The 18,505-nt window shown below is 39.4% G+C and overlaps 1 pseudogene; it reads left to right on the top strand.

The window, feature by feature from the left end:
- The first annotated feature begins 1,686 nt into the window (after positions 1 to 1,686).
- On the top strand, positions 1,687 to 17,779 carry LOC142388915 (TRPM8 channel-associated factor homolog; annotated as a pseudogene).
- The last annotated feature ends 726 nt before the right edge of the window (positions 17,780 to 18,505 follow it).

Raw genomic sequence — 18,505 nt, 5'->3', positions numbered from 1 at the left:
CAGTTGACGTCTCCTGTTGACATGAGTTAAGTTGGACACTGTTTAGTCTGCTGTTGAAAACGATCGTTTATGAATTTGTTCTAATGACAGTTCAATTTTAGGCCCTCTGTTCCCTCTGTTCGTGATGTTTCCTCTAAGATGGAAATATTTGGATGGACATTTTATGAATAAGCCTTTTTTTATGAATGTAGGCTACTTTGTTAAAAGAAATACAATTAAAAAAAATACATGTATTATCAGTTGTTTTTGAAACACACCATTCTAGGAACACAAAAGAAAGATGCATTTACTGTAGGAACCTGGGGGGGGGGGGGGGGGGGGGGCTTGGTTATCTTTACCTACTCCAAGGGGAGGCTCACATTCAATGAATTTGAAAACCCCTGCCTTATGTGAATGTTTTCCTACAGGCAGGGCGGCAGTTCCCTGTCCACAAAATTGCTTTCTGCATTAAAGTACAGAGCTGTTGTAGTAAGCTTATGCTCTTTATTTGAATCCAAACTATAGCATTTACTTCTATTGTACGACTATGTCGTGCATTCGCGCCAAAAACGCGAATCTAAAAACATCCATAAAACTTATATTAACGGTAAAAAAAAAAGTAACACAAGACAGCTTGGTAACATAAAGTATGTAACAGAGAATAATGTACAACAAATATTTAAATCATAAATGGCTACATTTTCGAAGAAAATAACACGATGTCAATGTTGTATTATTCACACAACTTACCCTCAGCAGAACACAACGAGACTGTGAGGGCAGAGGGAAGGGGCTACAGAAGCCCAGCAGCATCAAAAAGGGCGGAGGTGTGCTCAAGGAAAATGTATAAAATAATGGTAAATGAATATAACTCAGAGATAAAATTCATAAATACTCAAAATAACTTTGTATTCTTTGTAGACCTATGTTTGTGTCCCTTCACTGAATTTAAAACAAATATCATACATTTTGTATTTTAATATTTTGTTTTTGGTTCAATAATAATAATAATGAGCAATTCATGCATTATAAGAAATTAATGAAAAATTACAATTACAAAAATGACATTTTTCCAAGTGTAATTTTTAATTACACCTTAAGTTCTGAAAAAAAACGAAAAACAACTAAGCATAACGTTGCTGGTTGGTAGCAGTGTAACTACTGGCTAACGTTTCATATGGGTGGTTCCCTAAACGTCCAAGGAACGTTTGGGTTTCACTGTAACCAAAGGGAACGTTTTTAAGTGGTAGATTTTGGTTTGGTTATAACCAAACCTTTAGAGAACCAAAGTCAAACGTTTTATTTACGTTCTCTGTTACTAGGGATTACTGTGTTCTGTGTATAACCTGTAGATGACCTCCTGCAAGACACCAACCTGTTTATCTCTTTCCTCCTGAAAGAGATAAACAAACTGCCAGGTAGTTAGTTATAAACTGGAGTGTACTTAAGGTAGACACTGCCCTCCAAAATGCTCATGCTGGTAAGCCAGATAGAGCCTTATATGGTTACTCCACCTAGACAGGTGTGCAGAGGTGTGTCCAAGTATGATGTGAACATGCTCTACTGAACAGTTATTTGTAGAATCCAGCTTGTCTGATCTTTCGCAACCTATTCATTGGCTGATGACTGTAGTCCCTCCTCATCATGTCTTTCTCTTTTCCTTTAAATAGTGCCTCCTCACTTCCTCTGCAGCTTCTGTGCTTTCTCCTCTCTTCTTCTTTGTGATAGAGCTCTATTTGGGAAACTGCAGTGCCAAGACTGGCTTTACACTCAGGTAAAAGTAACTTTTTTGCTTTGATAAAATCAAAACTTTGAAAATGTTGTGACTTTAAAGATGTATAATAGATAGATGTATAGATGTATAAAATATTTTATTTTAAGCTTTGCCAACTTTCTCTGTTCTACAAACAACAGGACATCCTCACTGACACAATATACCTCCATATCCATCTTTAATCTCCATTTACATCCAGGAACCTTTCCAATATCCATTAAACTTCTCATCCCACCTTTAGAGCATTGATTCCTCTCACCATGTCTCACCAACCAAGCCAGTCTCACCATGAAGAGGATTACAGGTTTCTGATGAGAGGCCTAAGAGAGCTGGACCTACGGGGAACCTCTGTTCCCTGTAACCTGGTGTTGAATGGAGAGCATGCCTTTCCTTTATTAATGAACAGCCATGGCCATGTTCTGATGGCTGCTTCGCGATACGGCAATGGAAGAATTGTGGCTGTGGGCCATGAGACCTACTTGTTTGCCTTTCCTGATCTAGTAGAGAATGCTCTAACCTGGCTGAGAGGGGAATCTGGAAATCCCAATGTGGGGCTGCAAAACCAACTAAAGGGAGTTGATGATAATCTCAATACATCCACCTTCCAAATCCATGTTGTGGAGGCCTTTAGTGAAAATCTAGAGGTTGGTGTTTGCCTACACCGTTGGTGAAGACCCAAGAGAGCTGGTGGCTTTTCTGAAAGCAGGAGGAGGGGTGCTGATAGGGGGACAAGCATGGAACTGGGCTGCACATAACCCTGCTGAAAACACAATCCTTAAGTTTCCAGGAAATAAAGTGTCAGGGGTGGCAGGGATCTACTTCTCTGCCGAATATGCAGCTGCAGAAAACCTGCCAATCTACCCTGACATCCCATCCACCTGGATGTCTTTAGAGTAAGCATGTGCTTTTTTTCATTCCATTTTTCAGATTTTTCTTTTAATCAGATAATTATACCTTGCTCTTGTCCGTAAATCTTACCAATACACAAAACACTACAGAAGTATAACCATTATAATGTATGAATGTTGTTACATCCATATATGGGGTTAAAAATGTAACATAAATGTTAAAATGTAACATTCAAGTGCCAACATTTATTCTTCTTATGAAGTTACAAAGAAACCAAACAAGCCTTTGCTGAAAATCTTATTTCTTAAAACTGATACTGTGCATGAAAAAGGGTTTATTTTGAAATGATTCTTTATGCTTTGTCTCCCCTTTGGGTTTCTGCCTCTATCTTCTTCCCATAATATAGTGTTGGGAAAAATTTCAAGGAAGACCTGGAGTTCCTGCTCAAAGGGATTTCAGAGTTTGACCTGCAGGGAGATTTTGCAGCCTCTGACTCTCTGGTCCACGGCCCTCTAGCCTTCCCCATTGGTGTCACTGAGGAGCAATGTGTGTTCTTGGCAGGATCCTACTATGGGCGGGGGCGAGTCATTGTGGTTACGCATGAAACTCTTCTGGGATTTGAGGTGCATTTTGAGTTAGAAATATTCATAATTTTAAGGAAGCAATGATGAAAATTCCTCTATCACTTATAAAATACATTGTTATAAATTGTTGATCTTTTGTAGGTTAATGTGTAGTTACTTTTGACATCTTTTATCTAGACTGTAACTTATAGCAACATTTTGTTGGTTATATAAATGGTGTGCTAAAAAAACTTTTTGTCCTTGTAAAAATTGATGATATCCCCAAAGTATTAACCACTATTTTTTTATTACAGAAAATGGCATCATTTTGGAAGAATGCAATTCACTGGCTGGACCAAGGCCGAAATGGGGTCATTGGTTTTGTACCAGGAATGAAGATTTTATCCAATTTAGGATTAAAGTGTGAGAAGACAGAGTTTAGGCAAGACCTGAGTGTGTTTGTGTGTGAGGCATACAGCGACAAACATGTAGAGGAAATCCAAAACTTTGTGGCAGAGGGAGGAGGGCTACTGGTTGGAGGACATGCCTGGTACTGGGCGTCAACACACTTTGGGCAAAACCCATTGCAAGACTTCTCAGGTATGTTAATGAACCACAAGATTTGGAGATCCAGTATTAACCATCAGGCAGCCTCTCTGATACAATAACATAGGAATGCATGGTGTATGTCTACCTCTGCTGGATATGAATGTACACTGGACACTTAAAAGGCAAAGGGTTTGTGCAAAGGGAGAGAAAAATGGTAAACATTGGGGACACAACACATGCAATGTCAAATTTTGTATTTCCTGTTTCAGGAAACAAGATCCTGAACAAAATGGGCTTGAGCTTGCTGCCGAACACAATTAAAAGAGATTCCTGCAAGCCTATTGAGCTGGGCCAAGCCACACTATTCCACTTTCGCCATCTTCTGCGTCGCTTCGCTCATCATGTCACTGAGGGCAAAGAACTTACCAAAGAAGAGGAGGAACGCCTTAAAAGACTGGGAAAAGAGTGTAGCAACTACTTGAACATGAAGGCTTATGATAGCTTCGCCTACACACAGGTTCTGTCCATTCTCACTGACATCTTGAAGAAGTCGGGCATACCACAGGTGGGCAACATGAAGTTTAGCAAATTAAGTTTCTTTTATTGTAAGTCTTCTAAATTTTGTGAGTCACACACAAAAGACACATATGTGGGATAGAAGTTATTTCAAGGCAATACTTGAAAAAAGTATTTCTTTGCAATAGTTGAGATATTGAGATTTATAATAAAATTTTAATAATGACAATATTTTAATATATAAACTCATCTACAACAAATGCTGTCCATTAAGCTGTCAGACACCCAGCTGTGATAGTAGCTTATTTAGTTTGCATAAGTGGACATAATGTACAGAGAACGCAGGACTGAATAGTTAAACGCATCCTTTTTTATTGCCACAAATTTCTCCGTGTTGAGTTGGGTGGAGTCCTTAAATGTTGAGAAGTGAATGTGTATAAATGTTAAGGAAACTTTGTCAAGGAAACAACCAAAACAATGGATAAGAAACCTCTAGGAAGATGAGGGAAATCATCAGCAGTTACACAGCAAAACATCTGGACAGTACTCTGTTGCATTTGCGATTATGACTGGGTTTGCCTTGAAGTACCTGATTTTGACCAGTATGATACCGTACAGACCAGAGGAAGAAAGATTTTCCTTTATGAATATTCTAGTAAAGATTCCAGGCTATTATAAGGCCAATCCTAGCCCTCATTTTGGTCACATATCAATGATTTTTGTCCCCTTGAAGGACGTCATTGGTTCTTGTGTTGTGTAAAGATCTTGATCCTGATATTAGATACAGAATGGTTTTTGAAACTATTCCACTGTCTTACACGTAGTTTAGCAGAATATGTTGGTGACATATTTCATCCCTCCATTCCATATGCTGATCTGGTGATGACTGATAACTTAAACTTAAACAGTTTTTTTTTTTTAACAGTGGATTGTAGTCTGAAGAGATGACATGAGAACACCTGAACAAAAGAATTGAAGCTTCCCACGATGCCTTAGTGTTTCTATGGTTTAATTTAAACCATATGAGAAAATTAAACTTACCTTACAGGTACAATGCAGTTGTCCTGACTTGATGAAGTAGGAGTCACCAAACTAACACCAAAGTGTTAAGTTCTGCAAAAGCTGCAAAAGCTAAACTCAGTCTGTTTTATGCGTGTCTTTGCTGTACCAAATACCCTGTTAGAGTTTTACATTTTCTACATTCAAGAGAGTATATCAGGGATCAAAACAGCAGTCTTCCTAATGAAAGATGGCCACTGGGCCTCCTGAGAACCACATGTTTTCACCTGTCACCTTTTTTTTTTAAATTACTTATCCAGTCTTAAACTGTTGGCATTCAATCAACTCGGCAACTTCATATGCTCTATATTTCAAGGTGAGTGAGCAGAACCCTGTGAACAGTCCCAAAGACCACCTGCTTCTCCGCGTGGCATCCGAAGTTTTCAATGTGTCCCTAAACCAGGATGCCCTGCTGCCCTACCTCATCAAAGATAACCCATCAATGCCGGTTGTCTACAACCAAAGGATCAAGATTAATGCCCAGACAACAGGTCAGTTCACACCAATGTGAACAAATAAGTGAATTACAAAATTCAGAATATGTCTCTGGATAGTGTGTTGTGTAAAAGTTGCAATGCATTACATTATCATGAGAAAATCAAATCTTTCCTCTGCCTGTTTTACATGCATGAATTTAATGTCTGTGGCTCTACTGGTGCAACAGAATACGAGTGGATCAGTACAGGTCTGTACCTCCCCCCTGGCATGAAGACCTACATCATCATACCTCCAAAGCTTCTTAACAAGAGATGGAAGGTACAGTACATCATTTCAAATGATAATTGTGATCCTGTCAACATTTAGCTCAGTCAGGCTGCTATGTCAAGTCCATTTTGTCAAGTATTCTATCAATAAAAAAGGGAGAAAATGGCTTGTAAGTTTTGGGTAAGTTGCCATGCTGCAAAGAAAAGTTCTTTCCTTAATGCAAATGTCAAAATTAAATGCAACGAAAACTTTTGCTGCCTTAATAGAGAAAGTTTGTGCTGACATTAAAGGATTATCATTATTGTGCAGAGGTAACTTTTAAAATGAGGAAATTAAATGAAAATATTTTAGTTTTATATTGACTAAAAATATACTAACTCACATACTATACATCAGTGTTTCAGTTCATCCCTGCATCATTACTCACTACACTTATGAGTAAGCCTGTCATACAGCGTTAGTATAAGTTGTAACATATAGTCTTTGTCTTCCACAGATCCAGATTGGCTGTCAGTCTGATAAACTGAAACATAAAGAGTTGAAGAGAGCGTCTTCTGTTTGTGAGCAGTTCCCCATAACCTCAGAGGTGATGCAGGTGTGGAACCTGTGGGGGGGGCTCATTTACCTGGTGGCTCCAGGTGATATCAAAGTGGACGAGGAAGAGGTCATTGTGCAGGTGGCTGTGTCTGCCCCTTACTACAAGTCTGGTAAGTGTTTGTCACTGTCTGCTCACACTTTCGAAGGGTTTGTGCAGAGAATCAAATTTCTCATAAAAAATATATATTAGGATATGAACAACTTTATGATTGTATTAACAGATCAGTTTGTTTGTGGGAGAAATGTGTTGATGGGTACATGATCTAACATCCTCCATCCACCCTCCAATTCCCCCTGTTTTGTGAACAACCCAGTAACTTTTAGTTGCTATGATTACAAAACAGGATGAACCTGCATCTATGCTTATAAGACAAACCTGTATGTGTGTGTGTGTGAATTTGATGTAGGAAAAATCAAGTCTTTTTATTTTATTGACATTTAACAGACTGTTTTAATCTGCTGGTATCATGAGCTACTATGAGCTACTGTAGTAAGTGTTCAACGTCATTGCTAAAGATGCAGTTTCTCAGAAACACCCTCAAAACCAGCCTCATAACTAACTGATCTACAGAAGCAGTTCTGCCATCTTGCAAAAGTAAGTTTCATCATATAAAGAGATGATTACATCTTTGTCAGAGTGTATATTTCACAGGGAGATCATGTTGTACCCTTATCTTGCAAGCAATGGGGCTTTTGCTGAATAATAATAATGCTTAAAGACTCTGTTTTCATGACAACACTCCCCCTTTGGTTCGCTTTAGGCGTGACAACAGCGGATAACTGGTCCTTGCTGAGAGCAGCTCCATCACCATGGGCAGAGTTAGAGTTTGACAACATCATCCTCACTGTACCATCACATATTGTTCGTGAGCTTCAGTGTCCTCAAGAGGTGGAAAAACTCTGGAATGATATCATGAAGGGAGTTGCAGATCTGGCTGCTATACCGCACAAATTTGGCCGCAAAGAACGCATCGTAGCTGATGTGCAGATTTCTGCTGGTAAGTTTGGTTAACTGACACATCTACTGATATGCAAAAATAAAAGTTCTCCTTTGGCATTCAGTCTTGTACTCAGGGGCATTGAATCTTTAGCTGCATGTGTTTTGAAATGTCCAACAAGGGAGGTTTGCATGTGCTGAGTAGAATTGTTCAGTATGCTTGGAAGTCTCTTGAACATCTGCCACCAGTCTGTAGTTGTATCCCCAGATCACAAACTGCCTCCCTTCTCAGGTTGCTTTGTTGCTGCATCACAAAGCTGCATAAAGGCTCATATTCTCCACCATGAACTGATGCAACATAGTCCAACTGAGAAGGTTCTCAACCACCTCAATAATTTCATTGAATCTGGTCTTTTTTTAAAACAGTTTTCACATTCCTCGATTCAAGGTAAACACAAGAAACTTGTGCTAAAGAAAAAAATAAAAATAAAAAGGACCAGACTCAGTGAGTAATTCCCTATACAGGCCTATATAGACCAGTGAGCAGTGCTGACCAACATATCATCAGGTGGGAACCTCCTTTCATCAGTGTTTCGTCTAGTTGGGCCCACGACACCTCCAGGAGGCTAGACAATGACCACTGGCGTCCCAGAGTCACCCCCCTAATGCCAGCCATCACTGCTCCTCACACCACAACCACCATCTTATTTTTATATTTTTCTCCCACAGCCACAAGCTACCTCAGCCTCTTCACCAACTGCACACCAGTAACAGCGGGGTGGGGATGCAAACCCAAGTTCGGGTAGGGGGAGAAATTAAAGAGGTTAAAGTGGAACTGCGGTATTTTCAACATTAAGCCTCTTTTATGAGTCGTCTGCAATGTTTTAGAACCCCCCTCACCGCTTTTTTGACTTTTACTGCTGTCTCCGGTATTTGCCTAATTTTGATTCTTCTCAACCTGCTTCAGAATGGCAAGTCATGTGCATGTCCTAAAAGGTCCGTAAAAGCACCATAAACGTCCATTTTCAAAATCATCAACTCACCGAAGTGGATACTGGTGTGCACTGGTAATCCAAATCAAATTTCGTTGCGAAAAGTTGCTTCTGTCGTGTTTTATTTGGGAGCTTGTTCATGCTCGAACTATTTTCTTAGCCACCTCACAGCCGTGGATAAACTTCCTATCAGCAGTTAAATCTGACTTGCTATACTCCACACCGGTGGCGGAGTAATATCTACGAACATCCAGTCTTCAAGAGAACTCAATGGGATTTACAAAATGTCAAATAAAACACGACAGAAGCAACTTTTCGCAACGAAATTTGATATGGATTACCAGTGCACACCAGTAACCACTCCGGTGAGTTGATGATTTTGAAAACGGACGTTTATGGTGCTTTTACGGACCTTTTAGGACATGCACATGACTTGCCATTCTGAAGCAGGTTAAGATGAATCAAAATTAGGCAAATACCGGAGACAGCAGTAAAAGTCAAAAAAGCGGTGAGGGGGGTTCTAAAACATTGCAGACGACTCATAAAAGAGGCTTAATGTTAAAAATACCGCAGTTCCCCTTTAAGATAAGTAGGAATGGGATTCAAACCCTGGTTCGGGTAGGGGGTAATGAAAGTAAAGAGGGTGCCAGAGGTGGAGGCAGGACAAGACACACTAGCAGATTCAGCAGACAAACTCACCTAAACAGTCCTATAATCAGCAAAAATGCCAGCAAAAACTAAGCCATACAACTGACCCAAAATGGCCGCCTGATTTCAAGAGGATCACATGGGCCAAACCCTCCACTTAAATATCCTGAATTTCTTCTTTGCTTCTTCCAAGAGTCTGTTTACCCTAAGTGCTAAGTACCCTAAGTCCCCCTGCTGGGCCCCCAGCTGCTATTGCTTCTTCTTATCCAAATCCACTGACTGGATTTTACTGCTTCATCTGACAGTTCTTTCACTATTTTCCTCACATTCTGTCCACTTACACCCAGCTCCCTCAACAATGAGACAACAGACTTTGCAACAAATCCTCTACATCCTACTTCCACTGGACATATCCTAACTTTCTCGGTTAATACATTTTGTCATCATTGCAAACTCATTGACAGTTTTACTCTTTAACAACTGCCACATCAGTCCTTGAGGTGGAGTCTTCCGTAGTCACCTCTCTGCACTCCTCCTCCTGTCTCTTCCTGTTACAGCACACAAGAGTAATTTCAGAAGAGAATTCTGCAGATGACATGGCTGATATGTTCCTGAAGTCTGACAAATGAAGGGTGAAAACGAAGATCAATAAAATAGTGCTTTGTGGTGCTCTCTATGAAGTTGATCTAAAAGTAGTTTGACAATAGATGGGAAAAGAACGGGTGGCAGTGTTTTGCAGTCTGAAAGAAACGGAAAAATATGTGAATGAGATCAGTTGTATTGGTCATTTGTTTTTACAAAATGATGCAACCAAATGGAACTTTAGAGCATGTGCAGAGAGCACCTAAATCCAATTGAGTCAAGTTGAGCCACATTATCTGGGTGTGAGTCAGGCTTTCAGAAGATCAGTTTTGTACAACTTGGGTCAGACTAACATATTTACATGCGTCTTAAAAGTCTGGGTTTGGTCTGACCAAGACATTTTTTTATATAACTGGATAGATCATGTGGGAAAGAAGTTGTGGAGTTTCTCTATAGTGCCAAAAACAGGATTCATTATTTTTTTTCTCTATCCAGGTTGGATGCATTCAGGCTATCCCATCATGATGCACTCTTCTATAGCATCAGAGCTGGTCAGACCAGAAGATGCCAAGACCAAAAGTATCTGGGGAGAAATTCATGAACTGGGACACAACCAACAGAGAAGTTGCTGGGAGTTTCGACCACACACTACAGAGGCCACATGTAACCTGTGGTCAGTGTATGTGCACGAGGAGGTGCTGGGACTCAACAGGGAAAAGGTGGAGTCATTTATTTATTTATTCATTCCATCAAATTAGGAAAAATGTTATGTTTCACTTTATTCATTTCAACTATCATTCATACATTGTGAATTAAAAACTCATAATAATGAGTTCAATAATTTCCCCTTTTTTTAACGTAAAACAAAATAGAAGTCTGTGGGAGGGGTCGAAAAGTTTTCCAATATGGTCAGACAGAGAGCAGAGCAGCAGATCCACCTCAGTTCAGCACAATTAAGATCACTGAACAATTAAGCATAGTTTTCTGGTTTTCTTTGGAAAAAAGCATCTGCTAAATACATACACATAAACAATTTGACTCAGATTTGGTAAATACAATAAAACTATGAAAATTCCGTTTTAGTGGGCTTGCAGCTACTTTTGGAAATTGCAGAGTAGGGAAGTTAAGATTAGATTAGACTATTATGTTTTCATTTGATGACAAGATCTGTGGGAAAGCCAAATAACCCACCACTGCTGTATTTGTCACAAGTTACATATGGCCCATAGTCATATTTCTGTCAGAAAAGTAACAGGATATTGATTCAAATATGAGGACCACACGTTCAGCTGTTCAGATGAATGGAAAGTCTGAAAGGCGCTTCAGGGGGTATGGAAAATTTTGTAGATGTTCCATATTTTTCACCATCACAACCATAGGCATATCTGAATGAAGCCAAAAATGATATTGATGTTGTAACCCACCTGGTGTGTGTTTCACCAATCCTGCAGGTATATCTATAATCTAAGCTCCAAGAGGAGACAGGCATTAAAATGAAGCAGTAGAATACTTGAAATCCTTTGATCCTTTCCGTAATGACTCACGGGTCAGTAACTCTGTAGCGGTCGGATGACTTCTCCTTCAACCGTCAAAAATTATTCTTACGTAGCCTTGCTAACGTTATGCTTTTCAACAAGTGGTTAACTTTAATCACCAAATAACAGCTGTCTGCTGACGCTGCTAAGCTCAACTTGTCACACTTATGTCCCTCTCTATCAATCTAGAAAAAACTCGTCTGTGCACTATAACTTTTATCTGTTACACCACTAGGTGGCAGCAGCAAAACTAAGAACATAGATATTTCAATACAGTGGAAACCGCTTATAGTGATCACGTTGGTCCAGAGCCAATTTGAACACTATAAGCGGTTGATTACTAAAACCGAATTTGTATTATTTTATTTTGCTATTTTATTTTTTACTCCCTTGATTCCTTTCTGGACGTCTGCTTCTGCCCTATGCTTCTGCCTCGCTAGCTAACGTAACGAGTTGACACCGGACAGCAAGCCGAGATGCTGCGGCGAAGCTTGGCATTCCTCAGGCTACCTTGTGTAGTCTAATTAAGCAACGAGAGACAGTCATGAATGCTAACGACGGAGAAAGAAAACGACGGCGCCCGGGAAAAGCACCTGAGGAATGCCAAGCTTCGCCGCAGCATCTCGTTGGCTCGTTTTTGGTAATTTGTCATACGCCTCGAGGAGACTACGTTTTTCATTCAGAGAAAATAACTTCCTTTTTCCAGCCATGTGTAGCGTGCTCGGGGCAATTATATATATCAAATATAAGGATTTATCTTAAACCTCGAATTTAGGGCACCACCTACCTATATTTTAACTTTACGTTACAGTCAGGTAGGAAACTATTAAAATCTTACGATCCTGGTATGTTAAATTAATAATCAGTTAATAATCAATTAATAATCAGTCTCATATCTCGCTACTTTCGTGAAGTTCTCGTTTGGTTGGACAGACATTACGTAAAGAAAGCATACAACACAATCTGTGATTATAACATATATATATATAGATATATGAACTGTTTATTAAAATGATATGACCAAAACATGAACCTTTAAAACAAACAGGAGATGCATTGAATATGGGTGATTATATAAAACACTTAGTGAATGGAAAATAAAATATGGGGAATGGGGAGATACTGGATGTATTCAAATAGTTTAGGTTGGCTGACTATTTGACGCTAAATACTGACATTTCGGATTAATGTATCATTCTGTGAAAGCCTCGAGACATCCATCAAACCCACTTTAAGGTGAAAACGGGTCGGTCTTACTGTGCTGAAGTTCTGCTTAGTCAGCTCGGAACACGGCAGCGGGCACGCGGGGTCCGAGGGGATTTCTCTTCCGCTCTCTGGGCCTTCCTGGTTGTGGTGGCTGACTTTAGCGGACTTCTCAGTTGCTTCTTTCACTGGGAAACGGGAACGATGGTGCCGAGGGCTGTGGTTAGATGATCGAATCTTCTGAGTGTCAGTGGGTCCGTTGCTTCTCTGATGAAGTGAACTTAAGTTCACAGAAGATTAATAAAAGGTTGCTTGGAGTTGGCTTTCTGGGTAGGAAACTTCATTCTGTTCTTATCTTTGTTCGGGTCTTTCTTTCTCGTCTCCGGGGTCTCACTGAGTTCTGGAGGGTTTCCTCCGGTCGTCCGCTGCATCGTTATCCTCACGTCCTTCCGCTCTCTCCTGAGATTATGGGAAAACTCCCAAACTCTGGTGAGCTCTTCTCTTCTGCTCAAACTATCTCCAAAACTCTCTGAGCAGCTGTTCTCTGCTCAAATCTCCTTCTGAAACTCTGGGTTGGAACTCTTCTGGAACAAGTGGCATGAAGCCAGAAACAAGACGCCTGAAGCGAGAGCCAGAAAACGAGAGAACGAGAGAGAGAGTGTTTTTCGCGGGCTCCGGGTTTTGACTCTCGGAGGCGGGGCATGACGTAAGCTTACACTACTCTTTTAGCCAATGATAAGCTTGAACTGTGTGCATGTCTGCCTGGGTGTCTGTGTAAGGTGATCTGTGCTATATGGGGATTTCTGGATTAGACAAAGAAACGCTTATTTCTCCATTACTCCGTCTCATAGAACATTTGTCTCGGTGATTCTGAAAACACCACATCTTGTTAAGATATGCAGATTAAAGATATAACATAGACTTGCAATATAAAGACATCAAAATAACACACAACGTAATTGATGATTATGACTTTCAAAATTCAGATGGATATCTATGAAATCGTGACATATGAATAGTGAACCACACAATGTTAATTTTCTGTGTTAACAATGGGGATACCAAACAAATACCAAATAGATACCGAAGGGACATCGTTAGAAGTTAATAGTTGCATATATCTTGTCCATTTTACTGAGTCCTCTGGGATTTAAAAGTTCAACTAATCAACACTGCAGACCACTAGGGGGCAATGTGGTTCCATCAGGCGGGTTGGGCATTTTCCACCAAGATCAGTTCTTTGTCAATATTTAAGCCAGAATCGTACAAATTGTCTCTATATGCGTCTTGTGATCAAGCTGGAAACCTGAAAGAGATTGTATACGGTTATCAAACACATTTAATATAGTTTTAAGATTCGACTAAAAGTGAGTCTTAGTGAAGTCTTCTCAGTTCGTATGTAGCCATCTGGTCTCTTTCTCTGGTGGGAGAGGGTGTTAACATGTCAATTCGATTCATGGTGAAGATAAGATAGTGAGGTCTCCAACATCTCCAACAGAAAGGTCCTTTGTTCATTTGAGTTTTCCAATTTTTATGGCAAGTGTCTGTTGCTTATTTTTCACTCCCAAAAGCTCTTAAGAGGGTAGAAGGTTAACGTAAATTAGGCAGTTTCTGTCTCTTTTTCCTTTGTGGAAAGAAAATGAAGATCTGGTTTATATCCACATACGTAAACATCCCCCACAGGAATGTTGGTTTTGTCAAAGTTTGAAAAACTCTTAATCCACACGGCACTGTGACTGCTACACATGATTCGCGCGCTTGCTGCCCGGTGTCAACTCGTTACGTTAGCTAGCGAGGCAGAAGCATAGGGCAGAAAGGAATCAAGGGAGTAAAAAATAAAATAGCTACACGTAGTTTTAAAATTATTTTTGCACATGTTTACATTCATAAAATGGCCAAAAATTAACATTATAAGCGGATTTCTTGATTACTATGAACACATTATTTAAACAGCATTTGTGTAGAAATGATTCTGTCCCAAGCCTTTTGATCTATGCAAGCGGTTGATTACTATATCCGTGACCACTATAAGCGATTTCCACTGTACCAGAATGAGTGTTCAGACCACCTGGTTACAATGTCAATTAGTTCAGTGTTTGGATGACTTAATGCCATCGCTTTAACATATTGATGAAGTCTTTAATATTACATATCTCCTATCTTAAAAAATCCTAAGTGTCAATATGTGTTGCAACATATTGGAGACAAGTGTTTCTATTTATTTACCTGTAACTTTGATCACATCATGCACATCTGTTTCTTTTTAAAAGATTATTTAAATGTCCTTAATACAGGCTCATCCATCGATGACCTTAAAAGAACGTGAGCGCCGTGTAAAAGAGTACGTTCAGGAAGGCAGGAAGCTCAGCGACTGGAAGGTTTGGACTGCCCTGGAGACCTACATGCAGGTGAGAGAAAACATGTGTATTACATTCTGCATAGAAAACGTGCGGGGGTCTTCAGCCTGAATTATTACTGAAGTACTGCAGTACAAATGCAAAAAAAAGTAAAGTTAAAGCTGAAGTAGTCTTGTAGACAGCTGTAGATGAAAAAATTTGCGTTTGGGGATCAGGACAAAAAAATGTTTAAAATTGGCCTCACCTTATCGGTTGGTCGTCCCTGAGCTCTGTAGGTTAGCTATACTTTGTGAGTCTGAGTTCTAGGCTAATACATTTCATGTTAGTATTGTAGTTTACAGCGTAGATAATACCACCTTCCTGTCATACAAATGTTAAAAACAAATTTAATCACTCTCCAATTTATATAATATTTACAGTTTAATCACACAGGAAAACCGGGACAACAGACTAGTCATGAAATTCTAACTTACAGTAGTAAAGTGCTTATAATAATGACGCCATGGTCCTTCCAGTTGGCCAAAATAGAAAAATAAAAATGTTAACAAAAAACACAGATCAAAGCACATACATATTTACATCAAGTGTTGAAAGTCCAATTCAGTTCTCCAATCATTTGAAATGCCAAGTTAATTTAAGACTCACATTTCCCCAGAATATGCATCACATATCAGCTGAAATATCCAACAAATAGCTGAATTCCCTATCTGAAACAGCGGTTTCAAATAAGCTGTTTTAATATCTGTAGCTTTAAATTCAACTGAGCTGCTGCTGTCTACACTTCTTTCAGGAAAAGGTCTTTTCCTGCCATTGATGTGCTAATAAAAGCAATTTAGCAGATCAGTAATGCCAATACATACCTCACTTTAAAATGCGTATTAAGTGTTTTGATAACAAGTGGACTTCCCTAATTACATCGGTTCACATTTGACATTAGAATGCATCCTGAGTAAGCTAGAGTTGGCCCGCCTCCACAAAAATGCAATTGCCTTTGCATCGTTGCATGCCCGTCGTCTGATACTATTGAACTGGAAGGGGAAGAACCCTCCTGCCTAAATTCATTGGATTAGAGAGGTGATGTTGGGATTGGCTCTGGAAAAAATTAGTATACAGTACACGGGTTAGAGGATAAATATGACAGAACCTGGTCACAGTTCATAACTCATATCAAGAGCCTGCCTTTTGCCTGACTCCTTGTTTTTATTCATTAATGTATTTATTTTTCTTTCTTTCTCTTTGACTGCCGTCCTAGTCTTCTCGATGCCCATATTCTCACTGTTGGGACTTTTGTCTTTCTTCTTATGCCAGAGGTCCAGAATGTTGGTGTTATGACCATAATGATCAACATAGATTGGTTTGAGTCTTTTCTGTCTGTCTGTTTTTGTATTTATGTATATTAGTTTTCTTCTTTTGGTGCTCTGTTTGCACGTTTGATACGTGAGTGTTTTTGTGGATGTGTTTGTGGCGAAGCCACCTGGATGGGGTGGTGGGTGGGGCGGGTTCACAACTTTTGTAAGAAATGCTTAATTAATGATGTCAATGTTTTCAATATGGAAAAATGATAAATAAAGTTGTAAAAAAAAAAGAATGCATCCTGAGTGACTCCTCGTGATCGAGTCACTTCCCCATTATATGCAAACATTCACCTACATAATTGCTGTATACAATGATAAAGATGTCAATGTCAGAGTCCTGCACCTCTCATAGGCAACCAGAACTGAGCCATTACCCACAGAGCCTCAAAATCAAATCCTGACCAAGGGATGATAGTGCCACACAACCTAACTCATGATTCTACGTATGGGCTGTACAGTTACTTACTGGAACGCGATTTATTTTTACTTGTGCGATAGCCCATCAGCCAACTGTAAAATGAATGGCTAATAGTGCCAATGATGTTTCACTGACGGGAGGGAGTTGAGTCAGTGGTTGATGAATGTTGTCCAGGTCACATTAATGCAAATACTTAATACTCCCTTGGTGCATTCATGCCTGTACCCACAGTTATCACCTAAGACAATGCCTGATGTGAGTGGAACAGACGTGCAAATGACTGCGTGAGAAAAAGAAGACCGTTGTTTCTAACTTTCTCTCTGAGTCGCAGCTATAAAAACTGTATGTTACATCTCTCTCTCTCTACCTGTCTTCTTTCTCGTAGCTTCAAGAGAAGTTTGGCTGGGATGCCTTTAAGAATGTGTTTGCCGCCTACCATGACATGAGTAACTTTCCCAAGGACAACGAAGGAAAGATGAACTTGTATGCTGAGACTTTCTCTTACTCTGTGGAGATGAACCTGACTGGATTCTTTAGGGCCTGGGGCTGGCCCATAGAAACAGCGACCGAGCAGAAACTCTCCAACCTGCCTCCCTGGAGTGATCACCCCATGGTCCAGTATGACTGAACTCTAGAATAACCATAATGTGTATCCTTATCAAGAAATTGCATGCGTTTGATAATGATCTTCTGTTTAATGTTGCACATGAGATTAATGAAAAGGTGGAAATGTTCTTTGAGAGGGAAGTAACTTTGGAAAAGATTAAATAGTTTACTTCACAAACTTAAATTGCACAGAAAGAGATTGTTAAAAGAAAGATCTGCTGACTATGTTGATTTATTATACTCATATAAATGTTCAATTTTTAACATCTAGTGACAGTGAAACAATTGATATTTCCTACACTGCAGAAAATGGCAATTTTAAAGTGTAATTTTTCTAAGATTCTACTTAAAATGGTTTGGAATTATATAGACTTTTCTTCTGCAATAAAAAGGGAAAGAGTAAAGAAATACAGGCAGACATCAATTAAGTTATGATAAAGCCAGTAAAGGAGAAATCTATGATTTATAATCTAGTCCCTGCTTAATGTTTTGTCTTTTTGTTTGATTTGACATATTACTGCTGTTTAATTCTATGTCAGTTCAATAAAACACTGGTATGAGGGCAGATGACTTCTCTTTGTGTAAGCAACTCATTTCACTTTACATGCGGTAATTTGACCTGTTGATATTACACACAGGGCCTACTGATTAAACTTGAATGTTTTACAGGAATTATAAATCAGGAATTAGCAGAAATGAATACAGTAAGGCCTGTATCATTTCCTAGATTAGTCTGACAGAATTGGTAAATTACCACTACCGTCATCTTAAAGAGAAAAACATGGCTGCTGCCCAGTAAATATTTACATAATACCAATGGTAAGGTCCCACATTATCAGTGTGGCCTACATCTGAAAACAGACAGGAAATGTTAGTGAGCTCACTGTTTGTGGACATAAGTAAATCAAACTATGTAAGAATTTGTATGACATCTGTTTGACCTGACATGACGAGGTGTTTCCCTCTTGTTGGCTTACCTATCTCTAGTAGAATAAAACGTAGCAAGTTTTCTGACATCACTCACGAACAAAAGCTCTGCTGGTCTCAAAGATGTCCCTGTCGTTGTAGTGGAGCTATCGGTCTGATTGGTTATGCAGGGCCTCGTCCGGGTGCGATCCGTCGCTCGTGTAGTGTCCTAACACGAGAAAAATCTATGTTAATGGAAACTTATGAACTGCAGCCATGTTTCCATCCATCTTTAGAACAAATGTTAAGTTGTTAGAATGTCTGGAGTCAACCTTAAACACATAAACTCTATGTACAATACAGATCATTATGTTA

Source organism: Odontesthes bonariensis, chromosome 9 (genome assembly GCF_027942865.1).
Source record: "Odontesthes bonariensis isolate fOdoBon6 chromosome 9, fOdoBon6.hap1, whole genome shotgun sequence".
Classification (NCBI taxonomy): Eukaryota; Metazoa; Chordata; class Actinopteri; order Atheriniformes; family Atherinopsidae; genus Odontesthes; species Odontesthes bonariensis.
The sequence above is the reverse complement of the archived record's forward strand: the minus strand, read 5'-3'. Positions and strand labels throughout refer to the sequence as shown.